Raw genomic sequence first — 26090 nt, 5'->3', positions numbered from 1 at the left:
GTGAAAGAACTCGGGAACATGAAAGTTCTTTTTAAGTGCTGAATTCTCAAGTGGAACCAAGATTAGCCTCATTGTTCTTGACCCAAAAGGTTATAGCTGGGAAAGGGTGGGGAGAGGTTACCTGAAGGCAAATTTAGCACTCCCTCTTCTCCACCCCTCCCCCCACCAATCCTCAACTTTCTAACCATTAAAGGGGATTAAAAGTAGAGTGGTCTTCTTTGGAAGCAGTGAAAGGATGTTACCAGAAGTCTCCAAGCTAAATTGGGATGAACAGATATTTGAAGTGAGATGGGATCAGAGATTCATATTCAGCTCTGAGTTGGACTGGATCTGTTCTCAGGTCCCTTCCACCTGGGGGATTCTATGACAAACCTGACTGGGTCCCTTCCTTCTCTCCATCCTCTGCATTGGGAGAAATTGAAATTTGGTTTAGAGGATGATTAAGGGTAGAAAAAGAAAATAAACTAGACCAGGTTCACTTTGAAGTTGTTGGTTTTGGATCCCAGAATGCATTAGGTCTTTTTTTTTCCATCATCAAGTAGTTGCCTTCTTCTAGACCTCCTTGAGCCAGTCTCTTCCTTCTCTTGATCCTCTGTGTTGAGAGAAATTGAAATTTGGTTCAGAGGATCATTGAGGGTAAAGAAAGAAAATAAACTAGACCAGGTTCACTTTGAAGTTGTTTATTTTGGATCCCAGAATGCATTAGGTCTTTTTTTTTTTCCATCAGCAAGTTGTTGTCTTCTTCTTCCAGACCTTCTTTTTTAAAAAAAAAATTATATTTAATTTATATTTAATTATAAAATTAAAAATTTTTTTGACAGTATATATGCATGAGTAATTTTTTTATAACATTATCCCTTGTATTCATTTTTCCAGATTTTCCCCTCTCTCCCTCTACTCCCTCCCCTAGATGACAGGCAATCCCATATATTTTACATGTGTTACAGTATAACCTAGATACAACATATGTGTGTAAATCCAATTTTCCTGTTGCACGTTAAGTATTAGATTCCGAAGGTGTAAGTAACCTGGGTAGATAGTAGTGCTAACAATTCACATTCACTTCCCAGTGTTCCTTCTCTGGGTGTAGTTGTTTCTGTCCATCATTGATCAGCTGGAAGTGAGTTGGATCTTCTTTATGTTGAAGATATCCACTTCCATCAGAATACCTCTTAATACAGCATTGAAGTGTACAGCGATCTTCTGGTTCTATTCATTTCACTCAGCATCAGTTGATATAAGTCTCTCCAAGCCTCTCTGTATTCCTCCTGTTGGTCATTTCTTACAGAGCAGTAATATTCCATAGCCTTCATATACCATAATTTACCCAACCATTCTCCAATGGATGGACATCCGTTCATTTTCCAGTTTCTAGCACTACGAAAAGAGCTGCCACAAACATTTTGGCACATACAGGTCCCTTTCCCCTCTTTAATATTTCTTGGGATATAAGCCCAGTAGTAGCAGTGCTGGATCAAAGGGTATGCACAGTTTGATAACTTTTTGGGCATAGTTCCAAATTGCTCTCCAGAATGGCTGGATTCTTTCACAACTCCACCAACAATGTATCAATGTCCCAGTTTTCCCACATCCCCTCCAACATTCATCATTATTTGTTCCTCTCATCTTAGCCAATCTGACAGGTGTGTAATGATATCTCAGAGTTGTCTTAATTTGCATTTGTCTGATCAGTAGTGATTTGGAACACTCTTTCATATGAGTGGATATAGTTTCAATTTCATTATCTGAGAATTGTCTGTTCATATCCTTTGACCATTTATCAATTCTTCCAGACCTTCTTGAGCCAGTTACTCCCCATCTGCTTTGTCTCTGTAACTACCAGGTCTTCCCTACCCCATTCCCTAAGGAGATCTGTGGTCATGAGCCTTGGGCTGCCTCCCGGACTTTTCCAGCTCCTCCAAAGCTCAGGTTTTTAATATGGGGTTGACCATTATTTCTAGTACTTCAGTGGACCTGGGACCTTCCAGATTTGGCTGTTTCCCTCCAGTTATGCAAGAAGCAGCCAATTCAGGTCAGCCCATCCTATCTAACTTTCCTCCATGCTATCCCATACATTTAGCACGGAAAGTATGAGAAAGCATCTTCTCATTCTCCTGATATTATAAGGATACTAGTGGAGTAATATGGTGTTCTCTGGGTAGTTCTTGCTCTTTCCACATTACCAGCCAATAGCAAATTAGCTCAGATGGTCCTTTCCATAAGTAACTGTCAGTGAGGGAAACAATAAGATTTGGGACCTAAATATCTCAAGTTGGCTTGTGTGCGGTCACCAAATTTCCTAAAAAATTGCAAACTCTTCCCTTCATTCTGTGACAACCTATTTTCTCATCTAATTCACTTGATCCTGTTAAGATAATATAGGCTAATTAAAGAGCTGCTGTGCCAAGTACTATAGGTGAGAGAAACCAAGGCAGCTGCTCACTCCCTAGATTGTCAGAGCTCCTCACATTAGGGAGGAGAACAAAACAAAGACATGTGAACCTGAGAATAAGACCTGCCATGAAAAAGTGGGGACATCTATATCCTAGAACAGTGCCATCAAACTCAGAGAAGCAAGGACCATTAAATTGTATCTTAAGATCCCTCCGGGCCACTTCATGACTTAAAAAGAACTAAGCCGAACAATCCCTCCTGCAATTCCTCCCCCTACCCCACACATGGATGAGACAGAAAGATGCTATTAAAGACCTGACCTTCATGAGATGTTTAAGGTCACAGAATTTAGAATCTGAAGGAACTTAATAGGATCATTTTACAAAAGTGGTCTTATGATGGTAAATGGCAGAGACATGGAGCATCTGACTCCACATTCAGTGATCTGTTTATTTCAATTCAATGTGCTGGCAGCTGGATGGTACAGTAAATAGAACACAGGCCCTGAAGTTGGGAAGATCTAGAGTCAGTTGAAATCTGGCCTCAGAAACACTAGCTGTATGACTCTGAAGAAGTCACTCAACCCCAATTGCCTCACCAAAAAAATACATCCAAACTGCATTTATGAAGCACTTACCACATACTGGGGGCTCTCCTGGGCTCTGGGAATGTTTCTTTTAGATAAGCTCTGTGATTGCATTGATGTAAAGAACTTCCAGTGTGGCAAATCCCTCCACCTGTTCTGTCGCTACTATGTTAGGCTCTGTGGGTGAGACCGTGAGAGTGGTTTGGGGTTCCTGAGAGGTAACATACCCAGGTCCATAAGGACAATGGACGAAGTCTTCCTGGTTTTAAGTTTGGCTCCCTATCCACTGTCATGCTACCTCTTGGGTGCTGAGGACACAAATTCAAAAATGAAAAAGACCTTACACTCACGTTGCTTATATTCTACTATAGCATGCTAGGGAATCTGTCTGTTTCTTTCTTTCTTTCTTTTTTGCTGAAGCAATTGGGGTTAAGTGACTTGTCCTGGGTCACGCAACTAGGAAGTGCTGTCTGAAGTCAGATTTGAACTCAGGTGCTCCTGACTTCAGGGCTGGAGCTCTATCCACTGCACCATCTAACTACCCCTGTGTCTTTATAGTTCAACTGAAAATTTCCTCTTCATATCTTTTGATCATTACTCAATTAGGGAATGTCTCTCATTTTTATAAATTTGACTCTGCTTCCTATATATCTTAGAAGTGAGACCTTTATCAGAGAAACATACATAAATATGTTCCCTCCATTTTATTGCTTCTTTTCTAATTTTAGCTCCTTTGCTTTTGTTTGTGCAAAAAGTGTTTTAATCTATGTAACTGTGTGGGATGGAGATCAAGTGAAGAAATTCTAGGAATGTTTAAATTCCTTTTCTGTATTTTATTTTTCATCCTTTTTATGTCTCTGTGATCTGAATAAGTATGTTGAGTATTAGCCAATATTTACTTAAATTTTAGGTATATTTACTTAACTTAAAATGATGACATTTATCACTGTTCAATGTTATCAATATTTATACTATTAGTTAAATTTGAACGCCTGATATATGGTTCCTTTTGGAACCAGGGAATCTGAAAGCATTCGGTTCTAATCTGTTTTTGGCACCTCAATTAAGGGGAGAAGGCACCTATTTCTTAATGCTCCTTATGATGTAATCCTTTGTAACCAAACCTATAAAAACGGTGTATCTTTCCTAATTCTTTAGCCCTTCTACTGCGAGCTTTCTCTCTTTCCCTCCTCATGGTGGAATCACTCATTCTCACGAGAATCTATTAATAAACAATAACTTTTTTTGCTTTTTTACTTCAAGAGGTCTGAGTAGTCATTTTTGAATACGAGTTCTATCCCTCACATAACCAACTTTTTACTTCTTATGAACTTTTGTTTCACTTGTTTGCATTTGAACTTTTCCCTTATCCATCCACAGATCTGACAAGGAATTTCTTCCATGGTATTTTAATGTGCTTACGCTATCACCCTTTAAGCCTAAATCTCATGTCCTTGTGGAGGTTCTCTTGGTCTACCACGTCGGATGCTATAGTTTCTACCAGAGTGTTTTCCAATTTTCCCAAGAGTTTCTGTTGAATAATAAGTTCTTGCTGCAGCAGGGGGGATCTTGGGACTGATCAAACCTTAAGTTACTATGCTCATTTGCTTCAGTATATTGTGTATCTCATCTGTTCCTCTGATCACCCCCCACTATTTCTTACCCGGTACCAGATTGTTTTTATGATTACAACTTTGTAGAGCAGATTGAGATCTGGCACTGCTAGGGGAGCATTTTTCTTGTCTTTTTCTTTTTTTTTTTAGAAAGTGAATAAGCATTTATTAATCACCCCATACATTATACATTGATTGAGATTCTCCAAGCTTAGCTATGCTGGTTCTTAGATGACAAAGATATATTTAAAGTTGTACAATGTACCAGGGTTGGAGTTGTTTGAGCACAATCTCTGAGTATTCGGGGCAATCCCCATGCCATAAAATGACAATCCAGGAAGACTTAATGGAAAATGATCTTATATATAATTCCAGAGAAGAAAGAGTTTATTGAATAGGTCATTAGCAGTGTCAAATGCCATAGTTAGACCCTCCAAATTCAATCCATATCCTTGGCCTGTCTTAATTTTTTGAAAATATAGGAAGCATTTAACCTCTTAGGTTTTCAAGAAACTCTATATATCTAGAGGTTGGAGACTAGTTACTTATCTCTCTTAGAAGAGGAAGTTTCCACTGGGATTTTCCTATAGGAAATCATAGGCCTGTATCTCCAAATCTCCAAATATATACTTATCAAAATTTCACCTTAGCCATACACTTGGAAAAAAAGCTTAACTTAAACATATACAAATATGTATAAATATGTGTATATCTTTCCTTTGACTATAGCTTTTTACTTTCAAAATATATACGTGGGTAATTTTCAACCTTCACCCCTACAAAACCCTGTGTTCTAATTGTTTTCCCTTCCTCCCCCGAGTTGGTAAGTGAGCCGATATATGTTAAATATGTGCAATTCTTCTACACCTATTTCCACAAATATCATGTTGCACAAGAAAAATCCGATCCAAAAGGAACAAAAAATGAGAAAGAAAACAAAAAGGAAGCAAACAACAACAAAAAGAGTGAAGTTAGTGTGATGTGATCCACATTCGGTTGTAGGGGAACATTTTTCTTGGAAACTCTCAAAAGACCAAAGATGTTTGGTAGGTTGTAGAGTGCACAGGCACTCCAGAACTGAATAACTTGGAGCTCATCATTGAGTTGCATGTGGAATAAAGAACAGATGAGATTTCAACAATTTTCAGAGAGTAGGGAAACAGTAAGATGGTTTCTTCAGCCATGACTTTCTCATTTCTCCTTCCAAAACCAAGGGCATTTCTGAGGGAGAGGTAAGGAACACACACACACACACACACACACACACACACACACACACACACATACACATACACACACACACACACACACAACACACACACTACCGAAAACATTTAGTAATTGACACCTTGAATTCAACTATATGTGTGAATAGGCAAAGTCATTGTTTAGGAACAGGAATTTGAGAACAAGACTTAGACAAGTATAAGGAAAAAAACTGAAAATATGTTTCTGGCTTACCTATAAAGGAAGGGCACTGGGAAGCCTGGATTGAAATCTATGTTTATGAGTTTCTTCGTATGTCACCTTGCTAAAGATTATTTTCAATTTATAGACAAATTATGTTCCCAAAGTTTGCTTTTAAGTTGTTTGTTTTGGATCCCAGAACGCATTTTCCAAGAAATGATGCTATAATGTGAAGATTGGGCTTGCAAGCTAGCCAACAAAATGGAACTGAATTATGGAGCTGATGGTATCAAGCTCACTTGTGGAACCTGGGACTAGGGAGAGGGTCATGTGATACAGGAAGAAGGATAAAGCCTGTCCTCCCTTCTTCTCTATAGGCACAGATTTTAAACAGATGTTATTTGTCTTTGGCCTTTCTTCCATTCTCCTGAGGCCTCTGGTGCCCTCAACATACCAGCATCCCTTGCTGCAGTGCCTCGGACAGACCTGCCCCAACTCAGTCTAGAGTGTTCCATTTCTAGAATCACTTACCACCAAATCACGTCATTAAAACATTAACGATGAAACTAAGTCAGTATGGTGACTGGCACCCTTTTAACCATCTCTAGGGTATTTTCAAGTTTTTAGAAGCTATAAAAGATTTACAAAATGACTCTCTAGTTGGTATAATCTTCAGGTAACTGAGGATTGTACAAGGATTTGGAGTAGAGTTACAGGATCCCAGAATGTTCTCTTCAGGGATAGCCCACAGTAAGTGAGTGGTGCTTTTCCATACATCTTCCCTTTCTCTATATACAACTCAGAGTCTTCCCTTGTCCCCATGGCCCTTGCCGCCTGCAGGGTGGGCATTCAGTGAGCACAGTGCAGCAGGGGTCTCCTGTGGGCATGTCTGTGGCATGGGCAAGCCAAGAACTGCCCCTCTTCTATCCCACGCATAGGAGAAGCTCCTGAGGAGAGGGATTTTATATTTTCTGCAGGAGAAATTTTCCCAAAAAGGTTTTCTTTCCCAGTGACTAGCTTTCTCCCTGCTTCCTAACTCCACGGCCGAGGTTCGTGCTTTTGAGAAAATAGCCTGGCCAGTTGTGCAGATGCAGACAAAGCCAGGCTGGAAACCTCTGCAATGCAGTGGGACCCGGCTCTCTTCCTCCCCGCTGGAACCTCAAGCAGCATTTCATAATGCCAGGCGGCAAAGGCGAGCAAGGGGGTCAAGAAAGGACAGAGCTTCTCCCTCTGCCAGGCAGCCTGTGACTTTATTGATGCCCCCATGTCAATGTTTCTGGCACTAGAGCTATTTTCTTTATTGATATTTCTCATAATGGACTGTCTTTACTCAGCGATTGCTACAGAACTGATGGGGGCTAGAGAGGCAGTAGCATGTCCTCAAACCAGCTTCCCTACTGGCAAATAGGGGGACTGACATCTGTGCTGTCCTAGAGCAGCAGAGGGGAGGCATGGGAACTGTAGCAGTCCAGAAAAGCTGCCTGGAGAAAGCCCCAACTTTCTCTAGAAGTTTTGGGGGGCTGTGGGGGGGGAGGAGAGGAAGATTCAGGAATGCTAACAGAATTGTGGCTTCCCAAGGCAGACCCTGAAAGCATAGGGTCTGTCTCCTGTCAGCACTGGAAGAGATCCTCCCCACTCCCAGTGTTATTGATAGAGAAATTAAACCTAGAGAAGAAATGAAGAAACATAGGATGTCAGAGCAGGGAGACTATAGAGACCATCTCATCCAAGCCCCTCATTTAACAGATGGGGAAATGAGTGGGACCTTGTTCCTAGCCACTAGATGAGTTAGTGGCCGAGCCAGGTTTCCCGGATCCCATTGGAACGTGCTACCTATCTCTCTTACGAGCCGTCCCAGTTCATTTTCTGCCTTTCTTTGTATCAGTTCAATGGGTAGCAAAAGTTTCCTTCTGCTTGTATTACTAACCCAATGTAGTTCTCTGGATTGGGCATTGAATTTAACTGAGCCCCAAGGCCGGAACTTCACCATGACTTATTTCTGTGGATTTGATCATCATAAGAACTCCTTGATGCCATGTCCTGTTATTTACTTACCTATTCCCATTTGGGCCCAGTTAAGTGTCTTTTGGGTTTGGAATCCATTTACCTTTTGGATGATCTGCTTTTATTGGTTTCTCGGTTGAGCATCAGGTCATGGCTTCAATAGTCTATGTCCCAACATAGCATAGTAAACCCACAAAGTAACAAAGGATCCAAGAGCCAGCTAGGGACTCATGGGAACATGTAGGGGCCAGAGCTACTCTCACCTGATTCTTTTTTTTTTCTCTCTGTCAGTTTTGCTTTTGTGCAATCTCCTTCCATCACACCACTAGCCAAGGCTATCTTTTCAGTGTTGGCAGTCAGAATGCAAGAGGGGAAAAATATTTATTGGTGTCAAACCTATTTGAACGTAAGTGGCTTTTGGTGGTTGCCTGCCACGGTGGCTTCTAGACTCCTGCCATTGGGCTTTAAAGACCCCAGGGCTTTGGTGACCTCCTTGGCACAGTGCCCTAGGAACCCATAGGCCTCCCCACTTGCCTGACAAATGAATCTTCTGTGCAGTAGTATACTGACAAGTGTTTAACAATCAGCTCTCCAGGACAAAAAGGAAAGGCATACACAGGAAATACTTTACAAGTTCAGTCTATAGTATTAATATTTTGTCTCAAGTCTACAACAAACAACACGATAATAAATCAAGCCCTGGTTTGTAGCATTTGATAATTTCCAAGGTGTAAATACACGGACATTTTAACAGTCGGTTCTATGGGATGATATGTGCGGTCTTGTCTAAAATGTGAACTCGGAGAAGGAAAGAAACAAGCATTTATTAAATATGTGTGCTTAAGCACAACTCTACTTGTCTCTGAACAACTGAACAACCAACACAAAATGGCAATTGGAGTTGGATTGTGGAGGGCCCCAAATTCCTGGCCAAGGAGTTTGTGTTTTATTCTTTCAGCAATGGGGAGTCCCTGAAGAATTTTGTAAGGGGAGGGACACGGTCAGACCCGGCCATTATTGGGAAAGCCACGGGATGGAAGGTGACAGAGATTGGAGGCAGGGAAATTATCCTCTGGCTGTGACATGTTACTTGCTGCCCCTCCCCTTATCTTTTCCCAACATCCAGTGCGTTATTTCTAAACCATGGCTGTCTTCTCAAGCTTCTTCTCCGACCTTCCTGCTCTGATCTCGGCATGCTGAGCCCAGGTCTGCCTTTTACTGGCATTTCCGGACATTTCCACATCAGCCATGAATCAGTGTGTTTCTCTAGATGTGAGACCCTGGTCGATTATTTAATTCCCTTTGTCTTCATCTGTAAAATGGACATTATAGCACTGAGTCTCACAAGGATGTTGAGAAGACTGAATAATATATGTAAAGATAATATATGTAAAATTCTTGGCAAACTTTAAAGGTGCACTCTTATCCAAAATGGCCCCTGGCCATGATTTCCTCCCACTCATATAGTGGTCTATTACCTTGACCTCAAGCCCTCCAAGCCTACCATATGCCAGGGCACATGTCACATATTGCAAGGACACTGACTTCCTCACTGCCCCCTGTTCTCTTTTCCAGGTGGACATCAGGAGCAAAATGCATCCTCAAAGGAAATCAGGTATTGACTTAACAAATAGCTTTAATAAACCGCTGTTCTTCTCACTGCAAGGAATAAAACTTGCTTTCTTTCCAAATTACTTTCCTCCCAACAACCTTGAAAAAGAACAGTACAAATACTATCGCTACATTTTACAGAGGAAGAAACTGAGGTTCCTAAGTGAAGGAACTTACTCAAGGTCACATAGATAAATCAGAGGGAGTAAATTGGGGCAGGATTGCCTAAGGCAACAAAGATATTATTTTAAGAACATCACTCCCAAGTCCAGGTGACCTTGGGATTACTGCTACATGTTTCCAAAGAGCTGCACCACAGCAGTATCCGAAGAGATATTTCAGCCCTGGTTAAGCAACTTCAAGTATAATACTCTGTCCCATTCCACCACATGGAGTCATTCTCTGAGTCATGCCCTCTGGGTAGGGCCCATCTTCCTGAAGGTACAGGGACTGCATAAGATAGGAAGTGAAACTCCAAGATTGAAGAGGAATAGGGAAAAAGTCATAAAATCTTGAATAGCCTACATGTTCAGAGAGGGAACCATGGAAGTTGAGGGTTCAGATTTTTCTACTACCCTGAGGACAACGTAAATCTGACCCCTTTGACTTAGCTATTGCTTTGGTGCGACTTGGTGGTCCAGTATGGAGTGTTTTCAAAACTTCTCAGTGCCTTCTGTTATGATGTCACAGTTTATGATGAAAATACCCTTCTCTCCCACTTTCCAAATTGAACCCTCCCTTAATAACAAGAGAAAAGACAATGATGCTTACTAAAATCATTGCAGGTGGCGGTGAAAACCACTGTCCTATATTATCCTGGCTCCCTCTCAGGGATATTCTGGGTTATACTGTTATCAGCATTATGTATGGTGTTCCTTTGCTTCTGATTTTTTTTTCTTCACTCTGCTTTGGTTCTGGCAAATTTTCCCATGGTTTTTTTCCTTTTCTGAATTTTGTGTCATCATGATGTCTTACTAGAGAATAATATCTTATTTCCTTTCTCTACCGGGGTCTTTTTTAAAAAAAAAATTCAGTCACTCCCTAGTTGATGGTGACTATATGAAATTTTTTAGTGGATAAGAATCATATAAATTTTTATGACATTTTCTCAGGCCTCAAACTTACTATAGCCCTGACTACCTTGGAGGCAACTGATTCCTCCCAAAGGATGCTGGGAACCTGACACAGTGAAAGTTACAGTTTAACCATCTATTTTTTTGTAACCAGGAGAATTTCTTCTATCTCAGCTATGTATCTCTATGTTCCATGAGTGATAATAGGCCATGGTCAGTCAGGAACAAATGTGAAACAAAGTCAACACAGGCATATACAAAGTAAATACAAAGGGATGGAGGAAAAGTTTTGAACAAGGTCATTTGATGAAAGTTTTAGCTATCTACTTAAAAATAGTGCCAATTTTTTTTTGATTATTACTGCTTTGTCATATAATTTGAGATCAGGTTCTCTTGCTTCCCTCCCTTCCCACTGTTTTTTCATTCATTTCCTTGAGATCTTCCACCATTTGTTTTTTCTTGATGAATTTCTGTCTCTGTAAAGAAATCCCTTGATAGTTTGCTTGGTACAGTCCTGAAGAAGTAAATTAATTTAGGTAGTATTGCCATTTTTGTTATCCTGGGCCTAGTCTATCCATGAGCAACTACTATTTCACCAAATATTTTTCATTGCATTTTTATTAAAGCTTTTTATTTTCAAAACATAAGCATGGATAATTTTCAATATTCACCCTTGCAAAATCTGTACTCCAAATTATTTTCCCTCCCTTCCCCCACCTCCTCCCCTCGACGGTAAATATCCAATGTATGTTAAACATGTTTCACCAATTATTTAAGACTTTATTTATGTAGAGAGTGTTAGGTATATTCATGTAGTTTCTGGATTTCTCTTGGTAGGTAGACTTCCAGGTATTTTCTATGACTCACAAACTATAGCTCTGTCCTCTCCCAGACCCATTCCTTGAAAATTGGAGGTGATGGGATGATGCCATGGGATCCAATCGATCTGTCTGATCAGTCAAGAGGTTAGTCAGTTTATTCAAACAGTCATGTCAAATTATAACAATAACAAAACAGTAATAATGATAGCTGACATTCTTTTCCCCTAGTCATCCTTATCCTCGCCAAGTATTATTTTTTTTTTTTTGATCCTCACAACAACCATGGATTTTAGTGCTGTTATGATCCTCATCTTGCAGATAAGGAAACTGAGGTAAACAGGACTTAAGTAATTGCTCAGGATCATACAGATAAGAAGCATAAGAGGCCAAATTTGCATTCAGACCTTCCTGACTCCACTGTGTCATCCAGCTGCTTTACACTTCTGAACTTCTCTATTACTTCTGGAAGTATCACCATCCTCCCAATCATTCAGTCTTTATGGTCTAGACAGTATCTTTGACTGCTCTCTCTCACCCCCCATTTCCAAGCTGTCACCAAGGCCTTTGCTATATAGCCCTTCTCTCTTGTGGTACTGGCAGAGCTTTAGTGGTGGCCATCATCACCTTCTGGCTGCCCTCCAATGTATCTCCCCACTCGAGCCCATCAGCCACTCTGTCATCTTCCTAAGTGCACTTCCGATGGGGTTATACCCCCTACTGGAGAGACTCTAGTGACTCCCCAACTTCTCCAGCATCAAAATAATCCTGTTGGGCATTCAAGGCCCTTACGATGCTGGGTGTCCCCTCACTCTGAGCATTTCACCGACTGATCCCCATGCTTGAAATGCTTTCTTCTTTTATTGCCTCCTGCTCACTTTCCTGGCTTCCTTGGAATCCTGGCTACAACCCCCCTTTTTAGAGGAAGCCACTCTGGATCACCCTAAGTTCTGAGGCCTTCCCTCCAATTTAGCCTGCTGCCTTTAGCTTATTTGGGCATAGCTGTTTGCATGCCGTATCCCCCATTAGACTAGGGTCCCCCTGAGAGCTGAGACCACATTTGACCTTTCTCTTGCCAGTGCTTAGCACAGTGCCTGACCTATAGTAGGTGCTTAATAAAGGCTCACTGACTGCCATATCTGCTGCCTCGAAGTTTCCAAATTACTTTATAATAGACAGTTTCATTTTATACAAATGGAATGGTGAATAGGGCCAAAATGCTTGATTTGTTTGTGAGACAACAGTGGTGTCTCCCTTTGCTGCAGCTTTAAGGTCCTCAAAATAGCTTATTTGATCCTTACAGAAACCATGGGAGCTAGGTACTTGCGTTTAGACAGATCAAGTGATTTGCTCAAGGACAAACATCAAGTAAGTATCTGAGATAGAATTTCAAACCCAGATGTTCCGATCACAGAACTAGCTCTTCTCAACCCTACTTAAGGACCTGGGATTTTGTAGGCATGGAAATGCCCTTCTTCCACCAACAGAGATCATATCTGCTATAATTTTGGACATTAGACTTTTGTCCAAGTGTTTCTAAGACAGGACTTGAACTCAGGTGTTTGTAAAATCAAATCTAACAGTTTATCCACTCTACCATACTTCTTTTGTGAAACAAAAGGTAATAAAACATGTTTTTGTCCAAAATCGTTGATAAGGGCAGTATTAGAAGTCTTCACTTAGGGGAGGAACCTTGTTACTTCACAGAAAGGATTGCCTTCTATATTTTTCCATGGAATTTTTCTCCGTGCCAAGGAGTCATACACATCTGGGAGCAGAACTCGTGGATGGCCTCGAATCTTGACTGCCCCCCGCCTTTGCTAGCTTCCTTACTCAATTCCCTTCTGGGTTTCCTCAGCTTCAATTCACCTGGATTCTTAAACCCAACTAGCCCCTACAATTTGAATCCTGTCTTTCTTTTCATGGTTCGTTGGCCAATAATTATGTCACAAATGAAATCCTTTCCTGCTGGAAAGCGGTGTTTCCTGAGGCTGGTGAACCTGCAGCCCAGTCTGCTAAAGTTGTTCTGGAGCTATTCAAGATTTTTTTTTCAAAAGGAACAAACTGGCCAATGATTTAAAAATCTAAGGGTCATTATTGGAGCATTTTGACTCATCTAGGCTAAGGCCTATAGGTGATTTTAAGTTGATCAAGGGCATGAAGAGAAGGGCAATGGAAGAGCATCTTTGGAGGAAGGGAGGAAAGAAGGATTAAGAGAGGGAGAAAGATGCTCCTAAAGGGGGAGTCTTCTTACCCCAGCCCCTGCTTATGTCAGCCCTTCCACCTGTTTCAGTTGGAAAGACTTGGTGGGAATGGGTGGGGACCAAATACAACTGGGCTGCCCTGAACAGTGATGCAGAAGAAGGGTAGGGCCACATGTGTCTGATTAGTTTCCCAACTCTGATATCACTGGCAGGGAAGTGCTGATTAAGATTTCATGTGTTATTGAACTTTTGTGGCCAGAAGAGGGATATGTATAGTAGACACAGCTCGTTACAAAAAGTACTAGGCCCAGAAACCCAGAATTTGGAGGTACTCACACATACTATCTCCTTCGGATTTTTCTGTACATCATCTTTTCCTGTGATGTTCAGCTTTCCAAATTCATTAGTTTGTTTACCCGAGCCCCTTATCTAAATTAACAAAGTCAAACAATCTGAATAATTTAAAAGACTCATAAAAAAACCGCATCTTCATCATAATTGTAAAACTATCTTGGTCTCATGTTCTCAGAACCTCAGGACAAGGAGCTGATTGTGATCACAAATAAACAGTAACTATAGGTCTGGCTTGCTCGCCTATTTTTCTTGCTATCCCAGTATTTTGGTATAAACAGGATCATTCTTCTTCCTTATCTTCCTGCTCCTTCTGCCATATTAATTCAGCTTTGACATGTCCCTATATAGTGTTTATGGTAAAATGAGATGAGTGAACTGATTCGAATGAAATAGCTGACTTTTGACCCCCATCTCATGCCAAAGACGAACTGAACTCTATTAAGAGTTTAGAAATGTAGTTGACTTTCACATTATTTTCCCACATGGAGCCATATTGTTCATGTGTATGTATTTGGTATGTTTTTTTTTTTCTTTTTTTTTTTTTCTCAGAATGGTTGACTCTTAAAGGCCCACTGGATGGAAAAGTACATTTGAACCTTATCAATGCCAGGCCCTGGCCAACTTTTTGTGGACTACCCTTTTTTTTAGAAACTATTTGCAATGCTGAATATAGTTTCATATAAAATAGAAAGTTAAAGATTTGGGAGAAATGCAAATATATGACACTGGAAATGTAGAACCCTAAATTTTAATCCTCCCTCTGGCTGTGATCACTAGATAATAAGAGGTCAACTTTGGGATCTCATTTTTTCTTTATGACTTTGAAACACACCAAATTCTTCTCTTCAAATGTCCTCCCTTCTAAAGGGCTGAACTAGCTGGTTTCTAGAGGCCCCTGAAGCTTGAACAGCCTATGCAAATGAAAAATGCTATTCTTCTAGGATCTATTGTTTCATTGGTAGTTATTTCATCCTTTGACTCAGATGATAAACCTTCTGTGACTCAGTGGATGGTCTTTGAAAGTTGTATAAGTTAAAAGAAATAATCACTTTTCCTGTGGCTGATCTGATGAGGAACTTCTGAGAATTTGGTTAGGCTGGTATTGGACAAGAAACATAGCATCCATCCTTGGGGTCCATCTTGGAAGCCTTTGCAGTTCAAAAGGATCATTCAGAGCTTCCATTCTCCTGACTCAGGCTTCTGAAAGCCAAGATCACCTTTACACCATAGTAAAGTATTTCAAGAGGACTTATGAGGAACATACATATCGGTTAAACATATGTAATTTTTATATACATATTTCCACACTGAACATGCTGTACTATAAAAATCAGATTAAAAAGAAAAAAATGAGCAAGAAAAAAAGTAAGCAAACAACAACAAAAATGGTAAAAAAAAAATACTATGTTGTGATTCACATTCAGTCCCCACAGTCCCCTTTCTGAATGTGCATGGCTTGCTCCATCACAAGTCTATTGGACTTAACTTGAATCACCTCATTCTTGAAAGAGCCATGTCTATCAGAATGAATCATCACATAATCTTGTTGTGGTGTACAATGATCTCTTGGTTCTGTTCATTTCACTCAGCATTGGTTCATATAAGTCTCTCCAGGCCTTTTTAAAATCTTTCTTATAAAATGTTTCTTATAGAGTAATAATATTCCATAGCATTTATATAACTTTCTTAGCCATTCCTCAACTGATGAGCATCCTTCAGTTTCCAGTTCCTTACGACTACAAAAAGAGCTGCTACAAACATTTTTGCACATATAAGCCCTTTCCCCCTTTTTATGCTCTCTTTGGGAAACTGACTAAGTAGAGGAACTGCTATATCTAAGGGGATGCACAGCTTGATAACTCTTTGGGCATAGTTCCAAATCGCTCTCCAGGATGATTGGATCAGTTCACAACTCCACCAACAATGTATCAGTGTCCCATGTTTCCCACATCCCCTCCAACATTCATCATTATCTTTTCCTGTCATCCCAGCCAATCTGACTGGTGTGTAGTGTTAGCTCAGAGTTGTCTTAATTTGCATTTCTCTGATCAATAGTGATCTAGAGCACCTTTTCATATGACTAGACATAGTTTTAATTTCTTCTGAAAATTGTCTGTTCATGTCCTTTGACCATTTATCAATTGGAGAATCAGCCCATTTGTTCTTGTATATTCTAATCTGTGGAGTTCTATTCTTATAAATTTGAGTCAATTCCCTATAATGAGGCCTTTATGAGAATCATGGGATATTAAAAAAAAAAAAACAATTTTCTGCTTCCCTTGTAATCTTGTCTAAACATTTTAATTTAATATAATCAAAATTATTTATTTTACATTTTATAATATTCTCTAGTTCTTCTTTAATCATAAATTCCTTCGTCCTCCACAGATCTGAGAGGCAGACTCCTTTGTTCTCCTAATTTGCTTGTAGTATCATTCTTTCTGTCTAAATCATGAATCCACTTCTAACTTCTCAACAAGCATTTTTTACTGATATAATTGTGCCAGGCACTGTGCTCAGCACTGGGGGATTCAAAGAAGAGCAAACATATATTTTCTGGCATCTTAAGGAGTTCACCTTTGAATGGAATCTCATCCACATGCAAACAACTGTGTACATACAAGATATTAACAGTATGCAAGAGAGATGATCTTAGCAGAAAGGCATTGGAAATATCAGTAGAGGAAAATAGTGAAAGGACTTGGATAGAAAGGATTTTAGTTGAGTTTTTATGAAAATCATTCACCACTTGAATGATATAAAATATCAAAGGATATCAATAGGCAGTTTTCAGAAGAAGAAATCAAGTCTATCTATAGTAATATGAAAAAAATGTCTGAAATCACTAGTGATTAGAAAAATGAAAATTCAAGAAACTCTGAAGGACTACCTCACCCCTCTCAGAAATAACACATGTTAGAGGGATTGAGGTGAATTTTTGGTGGTGCTGTGAACTGGTTTAGCCATTCCGAAGAATAATTTGCAACTATGCTCCAAGGGCTATAAAATGCCCATACCCTTTGATTTGGCAATATAACTATTAGATATACCCCAAAGAGATCAAAGGAAAAGGAGAATGAGTGAGATGTACAAAAATATTTCTGGTATTTTTTTTTGAAGTGGCCAAAAATTAGAAATTGGATGGCCATCGTTTGGGGAATGACTGAACAAGTTGTGGCATGCTAGTGATAGAATACTCCTGTGCTATGAGAAATTATAAGGAGCCTCGTTTTAGAAAAATATTGCAAGACTTCTATGAAGTCATGATTCAAGGCAAAGTGAAAAGAAGCAGAAAGTCATTGTGCACAGTAACACTGATGTAATGGTCAACTGTGATCATCATTTCGGATCAGTACAATGATCCAAGCCAATTGCAAAGAACTCATGATGAAAAATACTATCTACCTCCAGAGAGAGAGTGAACTCTGGTTACAAATTGAATGATAATTTTCTCTATTTTTATTGCTTTTTCTTGCAATATGGATTTGTTTTACATGATTTCACATAGATAATTGATAAATTGTCTTCTCAGTGGGTGAGGGAGGGGTGAGAATTGGGAAGTCAAAATTTAAAAAGAAAAGAACGTGTGCTTTTATATCAAGACTTAATTCATGCTGAATATGTTACCCTTTGAAAAATGATGAGATAAGAGTATCCATCATACAAACAGAGTTTAAGCCTATCCCTCAGCCTTCCTCTCTTAGCCCCACCTTCCACCATCCAGGAAGTTGGAAAAAAAAAAAAAACTTTCCAGTTCCTGTCTCTTAGAAGGAGGAGGCAAGTGTTGGTGAGGTTGGAGTAGACTGTGAGGACTTCTGGTGCTGCTACTATGGAACCTCTCATCTTCAGTGGCTGCAACCTCCAAGGACCAAGTTGAACTGCTGGACTGGTCAAGTAACATTACCAAATCTAATACTGGGTGGGGAGGAGGATGGAGGACAATGGGTTGAGAGCCAGAAGCCCAGATTTTTCAAACCTGGGTCTTCAAGGAAGACTCACTTTGAGTTTGTTTCTTTGAAAGTAAAAGGGGGCAGACTGAGTTCTAGACTTGGGTCTAGATGGGCCTTTAGAGACCATCACATCAGGTCTTCTAATTTTTCAGGCGAGAATTCTAAGGGGTTTGGGAGGGGAGAGAAGATTGCTTTCCTAGGGCATTTCCTAAGAATGTGCCCAAAGAATGCAGCCACTTTCCTAACCCTACACTTGGTCTAAGCCTGCCTCAGTAACTTTCAGAATTGGGTGGCAGAATACAAAACTAAGGGACGTAGTGGACATGGTGAAAGTCCAGGGTGGACATGGTGAAAGTCCAGGGTGGACATGGTGAAAGTCCATGTTAAGGGAATAATCCGGAAAATGAGATTCAAACATGGAGGCTCTAGGCCCCATGGGGAGTGGAGCACCAGAAGATTCCCTTATTCCTACCCAATCTGCTGCTGGGCAGGCCAGTTGGTGGTGTTTTGCCCTGACTTCTCCAAGTCCGACCTCCCATGTTTCTGGGTAGAGGAGTTACTAGGCAAGATGTGATTGGCTATTCTGGGTGTTGAGTTCTGGCCACCTCCCCACCCCCTCACCCTGTTGTTTGCAGGTCTCATGATGGAGAATTGGGGGGGGATTTATCTGTTGGTTTTATCTGGGAACTCGGAGTATTCTACTGCCCTGTGGGCAGGCCTTGTGCCTTGCGTTGGGGTATTCTCAGGCCTCAGCAGGCCTTGCACTGGGAGAGGTTTTTTTAATAGCCCTGTTGTCAAGCAGGCTTCATCCTTGGAGTGCTCTGCTACCTCTGTTGGGGGGGCAGACCTCGTGGGGGGGCATTCTTAGAACTCCCCAGGGCTGGTGCTGGGAGAGGGGTTTTGTTACTGTCTAATCCCTGTTGTGGGGCAGACTTCATCTTGGAGCATTGTACTATCTCATTTCTGGATAGGCCTTGAACTTGGACAAATCTGATACTTTGTTGCTGAGCAGGCCTGTGCTTGGGGAGCTGGTGGGGTGAATTTTTTTTTTTTTTGACAATCCGTGTTGCCAGGCAGGCTTCATCCTTGGAGAGTTCTGCTATCTGTTCCTGGGCAGACTTTGTCCTTGGAGAATTGTATTATCTCATTCCTGGGCATGCCTCGTTCTGGGACAAATCTGCTACTTCGTTGCTGAGTGGACCTCATGCTTGGGCAGTTAGTGGGGTCAGTTTTTTAATTTTTTTTTTTAATTTCCTGTTGCTGGGCAGACTTGGTTGTTGCAGTGGTTGTCCTCCTCTGTTGCAAGCAGATGTTCCGGCCTACTGACCTCTTCTTCCAGCTTTAGGTCTTTTCCTGCCTTTGTGTGTGTGTGTGCCAGCAGGCTATGGCAGCCCGGGACTGTGGGGGGTACCTTCAGCTCCGTAGTCAGTTGGCTTCCTGAGGTGACGCTGTCTTCTCTCATGGTCCTGCCAGCACAGGTCAGTGGGACTTCCAGGACGGAGACTGGGGCCAACCTGATCGGAGATCTCCCTTCATCTTGTCCTCATCACCCCAAGTAGGCATGTTCTGTCCCGTTGGGAGGCCTTGAACCCAGCAGAAGGCGCAATGGCCAAGAGCTCTGGCCTTTTGGAAGAAAATTGCCTTCAGGCCCCACTCCTCCTGGGAAAAGGGGTATGGGAAGGGGTGGGGTGGGAGAGGCTCATTTGCAAAGTGGGGGGGGGACTGAGTTGGGATTTAAAAAAAAATTAAGTGTGAATTCAGTAATATTTTATTTTTCCAGTAGCATGTAAAGATAGTTGCTAACATTCATTTTCATAAGATTTTGTGTTCCAAATTTTTTCTCCTTCCCTCCTCCCCAAGACAGCAAGCAATCTGATATAAGATGGACATGGACAACATGTTAAAAACATTTTTGTATTAAGTTGTAAAAGAAAAATCAGAATGAAAGGGGCAAACCAGGAGAATGAAAACACAGACAAAAGAGGTGAAAATGATGTGCTTTGATGTGCATTCAGTCTCTGTATTTCTTTTTTAGATGAAGATGTCTGTCTTTTTTGATCATCAGGCTATTGGATTTGCCTTGAATTACTGCATTGCTGAGAAAAACCATATCCATCCAAGTTAATCATCACAAGATCTTGCTGCTGCCATGTACAACAATCTCCTGGTCCTGCACATTTCACTCAGCATCAGTTGATGTAAGTCTCTCCAGGCCTCTCTGTATTCCTCCTGCTGGTGATTTCTTACAGAGCAATAATATTCCATAACATTCATATACCATAATTTACCCAACCATTCTCCAATGGATGGGCATCCATTCATCTTCCAGTTTCTAGCTACTACGAAAAGGGCTGCCACCAACATTTGGGCACATACAGGTCCCTTTCTGCTCTTTAGTATTTCTTTGGGATATAAGCCCAATAACAGCAATGCTGGGTCAAAGGGTATGCACAGTTTGAGAATTTCGGGCATAGATCCAAACTGCTCTTCAAAATGACTGCATCCCTTCATGTCAGTTGAAGCTTCTTGTGAAGAAAAGTAAATAACCAGGCCCTGTCCCTCAGGGTTAGGAAGTGGAGATGGTGGGGGGAGTCCCCTTCTCTGCCAACTCCAGATCTTACTAAAGGCTGGGTCTCCCCTGAGCCCTTCTGCCACATTATTGTGGACTTACCCTTGGTCAGCTAAAAAAATGGTACTGGTAGGAATGGGATCTCTAGGTGGGCCTACTCTAGGTAGACAACTTCTAGCACAAGAGCAATAACATTAAGCCTGTTTCCAAATGATTAAATGTCCCCCCTTTTGTCCATTATTAGGGAAGATTTCCTGCCACCAGCATCTCCTGTACTTGTTCTTTCTTCCCTCACATTGTGGCTAGCAAGGAAGTGGCCTTAGAGGGAATTATGCTGCCTACCCCACGTCTCCAGGTCATTCCACTACCCAACATTTATACCTGACTCAAAAGGTACGTGAATTTTAATATGTTTGGGGGTTTAGTTGCAAATTACTTTCAAGGAATGGAACAGCCACTTCACAGATTCACCTAGAGGATATTAATGTCTATGTTTTCCTATGTAGCCCTTCCAACAGTTCTTATTTTGCACTTTTGTTATCTTTGTGAATCTAATGAGTGAGGTAGAATGTCACAAAAATGCTAAACATGTCATGTACTGTTCACAATGTAAATAAAAATTTTATTCATTGAAGGCCTTTTGAAGAAAATTCAAATTGGAGACTAAATAATAATTCTAAACATCTGTTGGGTCAAAGGATAAATTACAGAAATAATAGGAAATTTCATCCAAGAAGATGTCAGTGATTAGATAAAATACCAAATTTATGGAATGCAGATACAGCAGTCCTTAGAGAAAATTTATATTTAAACAGTTTTATCAACAAAATAAAATAAGGAGAAATTGGTCAATTGAACAATTAATTAAAAAAAAACCCTCGAAGAAAAATAAATCAACCCCCCTAACTAAATAACAAACTAGAAGCTCTGAAAAACAAAGAAGGGATTAATTTAATTATTATTTTAATTGAATTAATTCTTTAGTTAATTATGAATGTAAAATATTAAATTAATTAAAATTTAAATTATAATAATATTAAAATCAATTAAAAGTAAAAAATTGAATTAATAAAACTAGAAGTTTGTTTTTTGAAGTAAAGAATAGACCCATTAAATAAGCATTGAATATGATTGTAAAAGAGGGAAGAAAACCAAATAGCTTACCTCAAAAAGGAAAAAGTTCATACAGTTAAATTGAAAATAAAGGAAATTTATTTTGACAATTATATACGTTAATAAAACTGATGATTTGTAGAAAGTGAATATTTACAAAATAACCCAGAAGTAACATATTATTTAAACAAGTCCTGTATCAAAAAAAGAAATTGAACAATACATAAATGATTTCCCTCTTCCCCTAAGAGCCCCAAAGAACAGAAGGATTTATAAACCTTCATAATAAATATGGATAATCTGATTTCTCATTCTGCACTCTGGGTTCATCATTACACTGTAATGAGATGGGTAGCATGTTTCATCTTCTAGTCTCTAGACTTAAAATTTGTTGCCGCAGTGGTCAGAATTAGAAATTCTTCGTCTTTTCTCCCTTTATAATGTTGCTATCCTAACAGTAAACTTTTTCAATTCTTTCTTCTTTCATTCTGCATCACTTTATAGCAATCTCCCCAGTTTTCTCCAGAATTGTTAGAATGAGACAAATTATTCCTTACTTGTTATAAAGTTTTCTTTTCATTTATGCAATTGAAATAATGACAAGAAGGAAAAAAAGTTAAAAATTTTTTAAAAAAATATATTTTAAAATTGAGAAATAAGTTATACAAAAAGCTTTTTTAAAAAGAAAATTGCCAGTTCCTAGCCTTTGAGTCTTTATCAATTAAGGAATGGCCCTTAGAACTTGAGATCAGTTCCATATTTAAATCATGGAAACTAGAGTTTTTTAAGAGAAACTTGCTGCAAAGATTTTTTTCCCTAGGTAACTATTTCTCTTATAATTTTAGCTTAATTGGCTTTGCTTTTATAAAACCTTTTAAATTAAATGTAATCAAAACGACATAGTTTACTTTCTGTGATCCTTTCTGTCCATTATTTCATCATTAATAATCCCCCTTTTCATAAATTCAAAGGTAATTTTTTTTCTTGGTCCTCTACTTTACTTCTTATTTAAGTCATTTAGAGCCATTTATATATGGAGTGAAGTTATCAGATATCTAAACCTAAACTAGTTTGCCAAAGTACTAATTAATACCTAATCTGCTCCACTGATTGAAATCTCTAATTTTTAACCAGGAGCAAACTGTTTGGATTACTGCTTCACATTATAGTTTGAGATCTGGCACTTGGCCCCTCTTTTCCTCACTTTATTTTCATTATTTCCTTTGAGATTCTTCACTTTTTATTTTCTTAGATTAATTTTATTATTTTTCCAGTTCTATGAAATCATCTTTTTTGATTATTCTGACCCTGAATAACTAAAGTTACTTAGGTACCATCAATTTTGTTAAATTGACTTAACCTACCTAGAGACTACTCTTCCCCGCATTTCCCCCCCCCCCTACTTTTTTAGTTCTGTCTTTATTTCTGTAAAGAAAATGTTTTAAGAAAACCTTTTGAACAGACAAAATTAATTCATGTAGGATAAGAAGGAAGATGATTGAATAGGGAAAAACATCTTTTTATCAGATTTTCCGATAAAGGTTTGGTATTCAAGATATATGACAACTAGCAAATATATAAGACCAAAAAACATTCCACGGTAATTAAGTGTTAGGATACATACAACATTTCTCAAAAGAATGCTAATTGTTGACAAGTATATTCTAAAAATACTTTCAAATTACTAACAAGAGAACTGAAACTCAAACCATCCCTGACTTCATACTCAGCAAAATTGGAAAAAATGATACAATATAGAAGGAAAGTCAGTGATATTAAAGGGATTATGAAAACACAAGCATATAAAGGAATTGTTGATGAAGTTCTGAATAAGTAGAGCCATTTTGGAAAGCAGTCTAGGATTATCCAGATAAAGTGACTAAAATATCCATACCCTTTGACTGAGAAATTCCATTACTTGGCTTATAGATCGAGGAGGTCATTGATGACATGAAAGTCCCCATATAGAACAAAATATTTTTAGCAGCACTTTTTGTGGTAACAAAGAAATGAAAACAAAGTATATGGCCCCTAATTGAGGAATAATGTGGTAGATGAATGAAAAGAAATATTATTCTACTCTAAGAAATTATAAATATGAATATAGAGAAACATGGAACAACTTACATGAACTGAAGCAAAAGTGAAGTCAGCAGAGCCCAAAAAACAACATAAACAATTACCATAACAATATAAGTAGAAAAAATAACCCCAAAATAAAATTTCAATGTTCCAAAATTACCAAGAATAAGCATAGATCGAAAGAAGAAAAATGAGAAGACTCTCTTATCCCACTTCTTTTCAGAGGTAAGGTCCATGGATATGGTATGTTATATGTATTTTTCAGACTTATATTGATATACAATGTATTGATTAGTTTTCTCTGTTTTTTCTTTCTAAAAATATTGTTTGATATATGGAATGATTCTGTGGAGTGGGGGTGCAGTAACACTCTGGTAGAAATTCTGATGATGAAGGGAAATCCCCAAACATCAATGACTATTTACTTATGTATTGGCAAGGCAATTGGAGCTAAGTGACTTGCCTAGTGTCATACAACTAGTAAGTATCAAGTGTCTGATGCTGGATTTGAATTTGGGTCCTGACTCTAGAGCTGTTCCTATATCCACTGTGCCACCTAGCTGCCCCTGATGCTTTGTTTTTAAATTTTAAGAGGTTGTACGTTCCTTCCTCATTGGAAATCTTCAGTTAAAGGCAAGATTAATGCTTGTGGGGCACACAGTAGGGTGTATTGTGTTTCAGATATTATTTAGATTGATTTCTACCCATTCTGAGAAGTAGGAAGAATTTAGTAGGTCAGTCAAAGGTAGAATAAAAGCTTGTAGGGTATGTTGCATGCCCTACCAGTTCCTACCAGTTTGAGATTTTCCAATTGTATAAACATTGATCCAATGGCTGACAGAGTTGAATAGGCCCCTCCAACAGACCATATTCTATCACACGGACACGTAGGGAGTTTTATGCTTAAGATTAGGTTTTGGCTTTAAAGCAAAGCTGCCTTTCCTACCTAAGCCCTTATGAGAGGTTGTAAAGGAATTCTTGTTCAGGTGGAGCCTGTGAGATCCCTGGCAGCATGTAAATAGATAACCTTCATTCTCTGAATATATCTTCCATGAATGGGCCCTTAGAGCATACAACATCATCTTTTTGCATGTACATGTACCTGAGAATAACATATTTCAAACCGAGGCTGGGTGACCTGTTGTTGGATATGTGGAATAGGGGAATCTTATTCATTTGTGGGTTCACTTTTAAAAGACCTTGGGAGTGGATCTTTCAGCTCTTTGATTGGAGCGCTTCCGAATGCAGAACTAAATAGGAACAATGAGAAGAAATCAGAAGGGGTGGAGATATGAGCTTGAAAAAAAGAAAGCTTTTCTAAAAATGTAGAGTTGTCTTTTAGAAATTTTTTATAAAGCTTTTTGTTTTGAAAACATAAGCAGAGATAATTTTCAACACTCATCCTTGGAAAACCTTGTGTTCCAAATTTTTTTTTCCCTCCGTTACCTCCCTTCCCTAAATAGCAAGTAATCCGATATATGTTTAACATGTGCACTTCTTCTCTACATATTTCCACAGTTATCACCCTGCAAAAGAAAAATCAGATCAAAAAGGGAAAAAATGAGGAAGAAAAAAAAAGTTCAAGCAAACAACAACAAAAAGGTGAAAATACTCACACAGTCTCCCCAGGCCTCTTTCTAGGTGCAGATGGCTCTCCCCACCACAAGTCCATTGGAATTGGTCTGAATCATTTCATTGTTGAAGAGAGTCACGTCCATCGGAATTGATCATTGTATAATCTTGCTGTTGCCATGTACAGTGATCTCCTGCTTCTGCTCATTTCACTCAGCATCAGTTCACGTAAGTCTCCCCAGGCCTCTCTGAAATCATCCTTCAGGTCGTTTCTTATAGAACAGTAATATTCCATAGCAATCATATAATTTACTCAGCCATTCTCTCCAACTGATGAGCATCCCACAATTCCTTACCACTACAAAAAGGACTGCTACGAACAAAATGTATAGTTTTCAAGAATTCTGTTTTCTATTCTGGGTTGGATGATTGTTTATGGAATATACTGTTTGATCAAACTTTGTTTCAGGTACTCCTTTTACAAAACATTTTCTGAGGACCCTCCCAGCTCTTGGGTTCTGTGATTCAATTATTCTTTGAACACAGATTTTCAGAGGTGGCTGGGCCCTCGGAACATGCCATCGTCCTATTCCCAGGATATTTAGAAGAGTACTTGGGTATGTTGTATGTGATTGGCTGCACGAGAGTTGCAAGCTGTGGAGTGAAGAAGGTTCTTTTATAAGAACTAGAGAGCCTCTAATTGTTCCTATCAGCTCTGTGTACCTCCATGGAACTATGAT

General features: G+C 39.4%; 1 long non-coding RNA gene across 1 annotated transcript; it reads left to right on the top strand.

The window, feature by feature from the left end:
• The first annotated feature begins 19873 nt into the window (after positions 1 to 19873).
• Positions 19874 to 25700, top strand: LOC141549098 (uncharacterized). The gene is made up of 3 exons (XR_012484223.1): positions 19874 to 20212; positions 20828 to 20976; positions 25297 to 25700. It is a non-coding gene; the product is annotated as an uncharacterized LOC141549098 (long non-coding RNA).
• The last annotated feature ends 390 nt before the right edge of the window (positions 25701 to 26090 follow it).

The sequence above is a fragment of the Sminthopsis crassicaudata genome, chromosome X (genome assembly GCF_048593235.1).
Source record: "Sminthopsis crassicaudata isolate SCR6 chromosome X, ASM4859323v1, whole genome shotgun sequence".
Classification (NCBI taxonomy): domain Eukaryota; kingdom Metazoa; phylum Chordata; class Mammalia; order Dasyuromorphia; family Dasyuridae; genus Sminthopsis; species Sminthopsis crassicaudata.
This window is presented reverse-complemented; position numbering and strand designations above follow the sequence as displayed.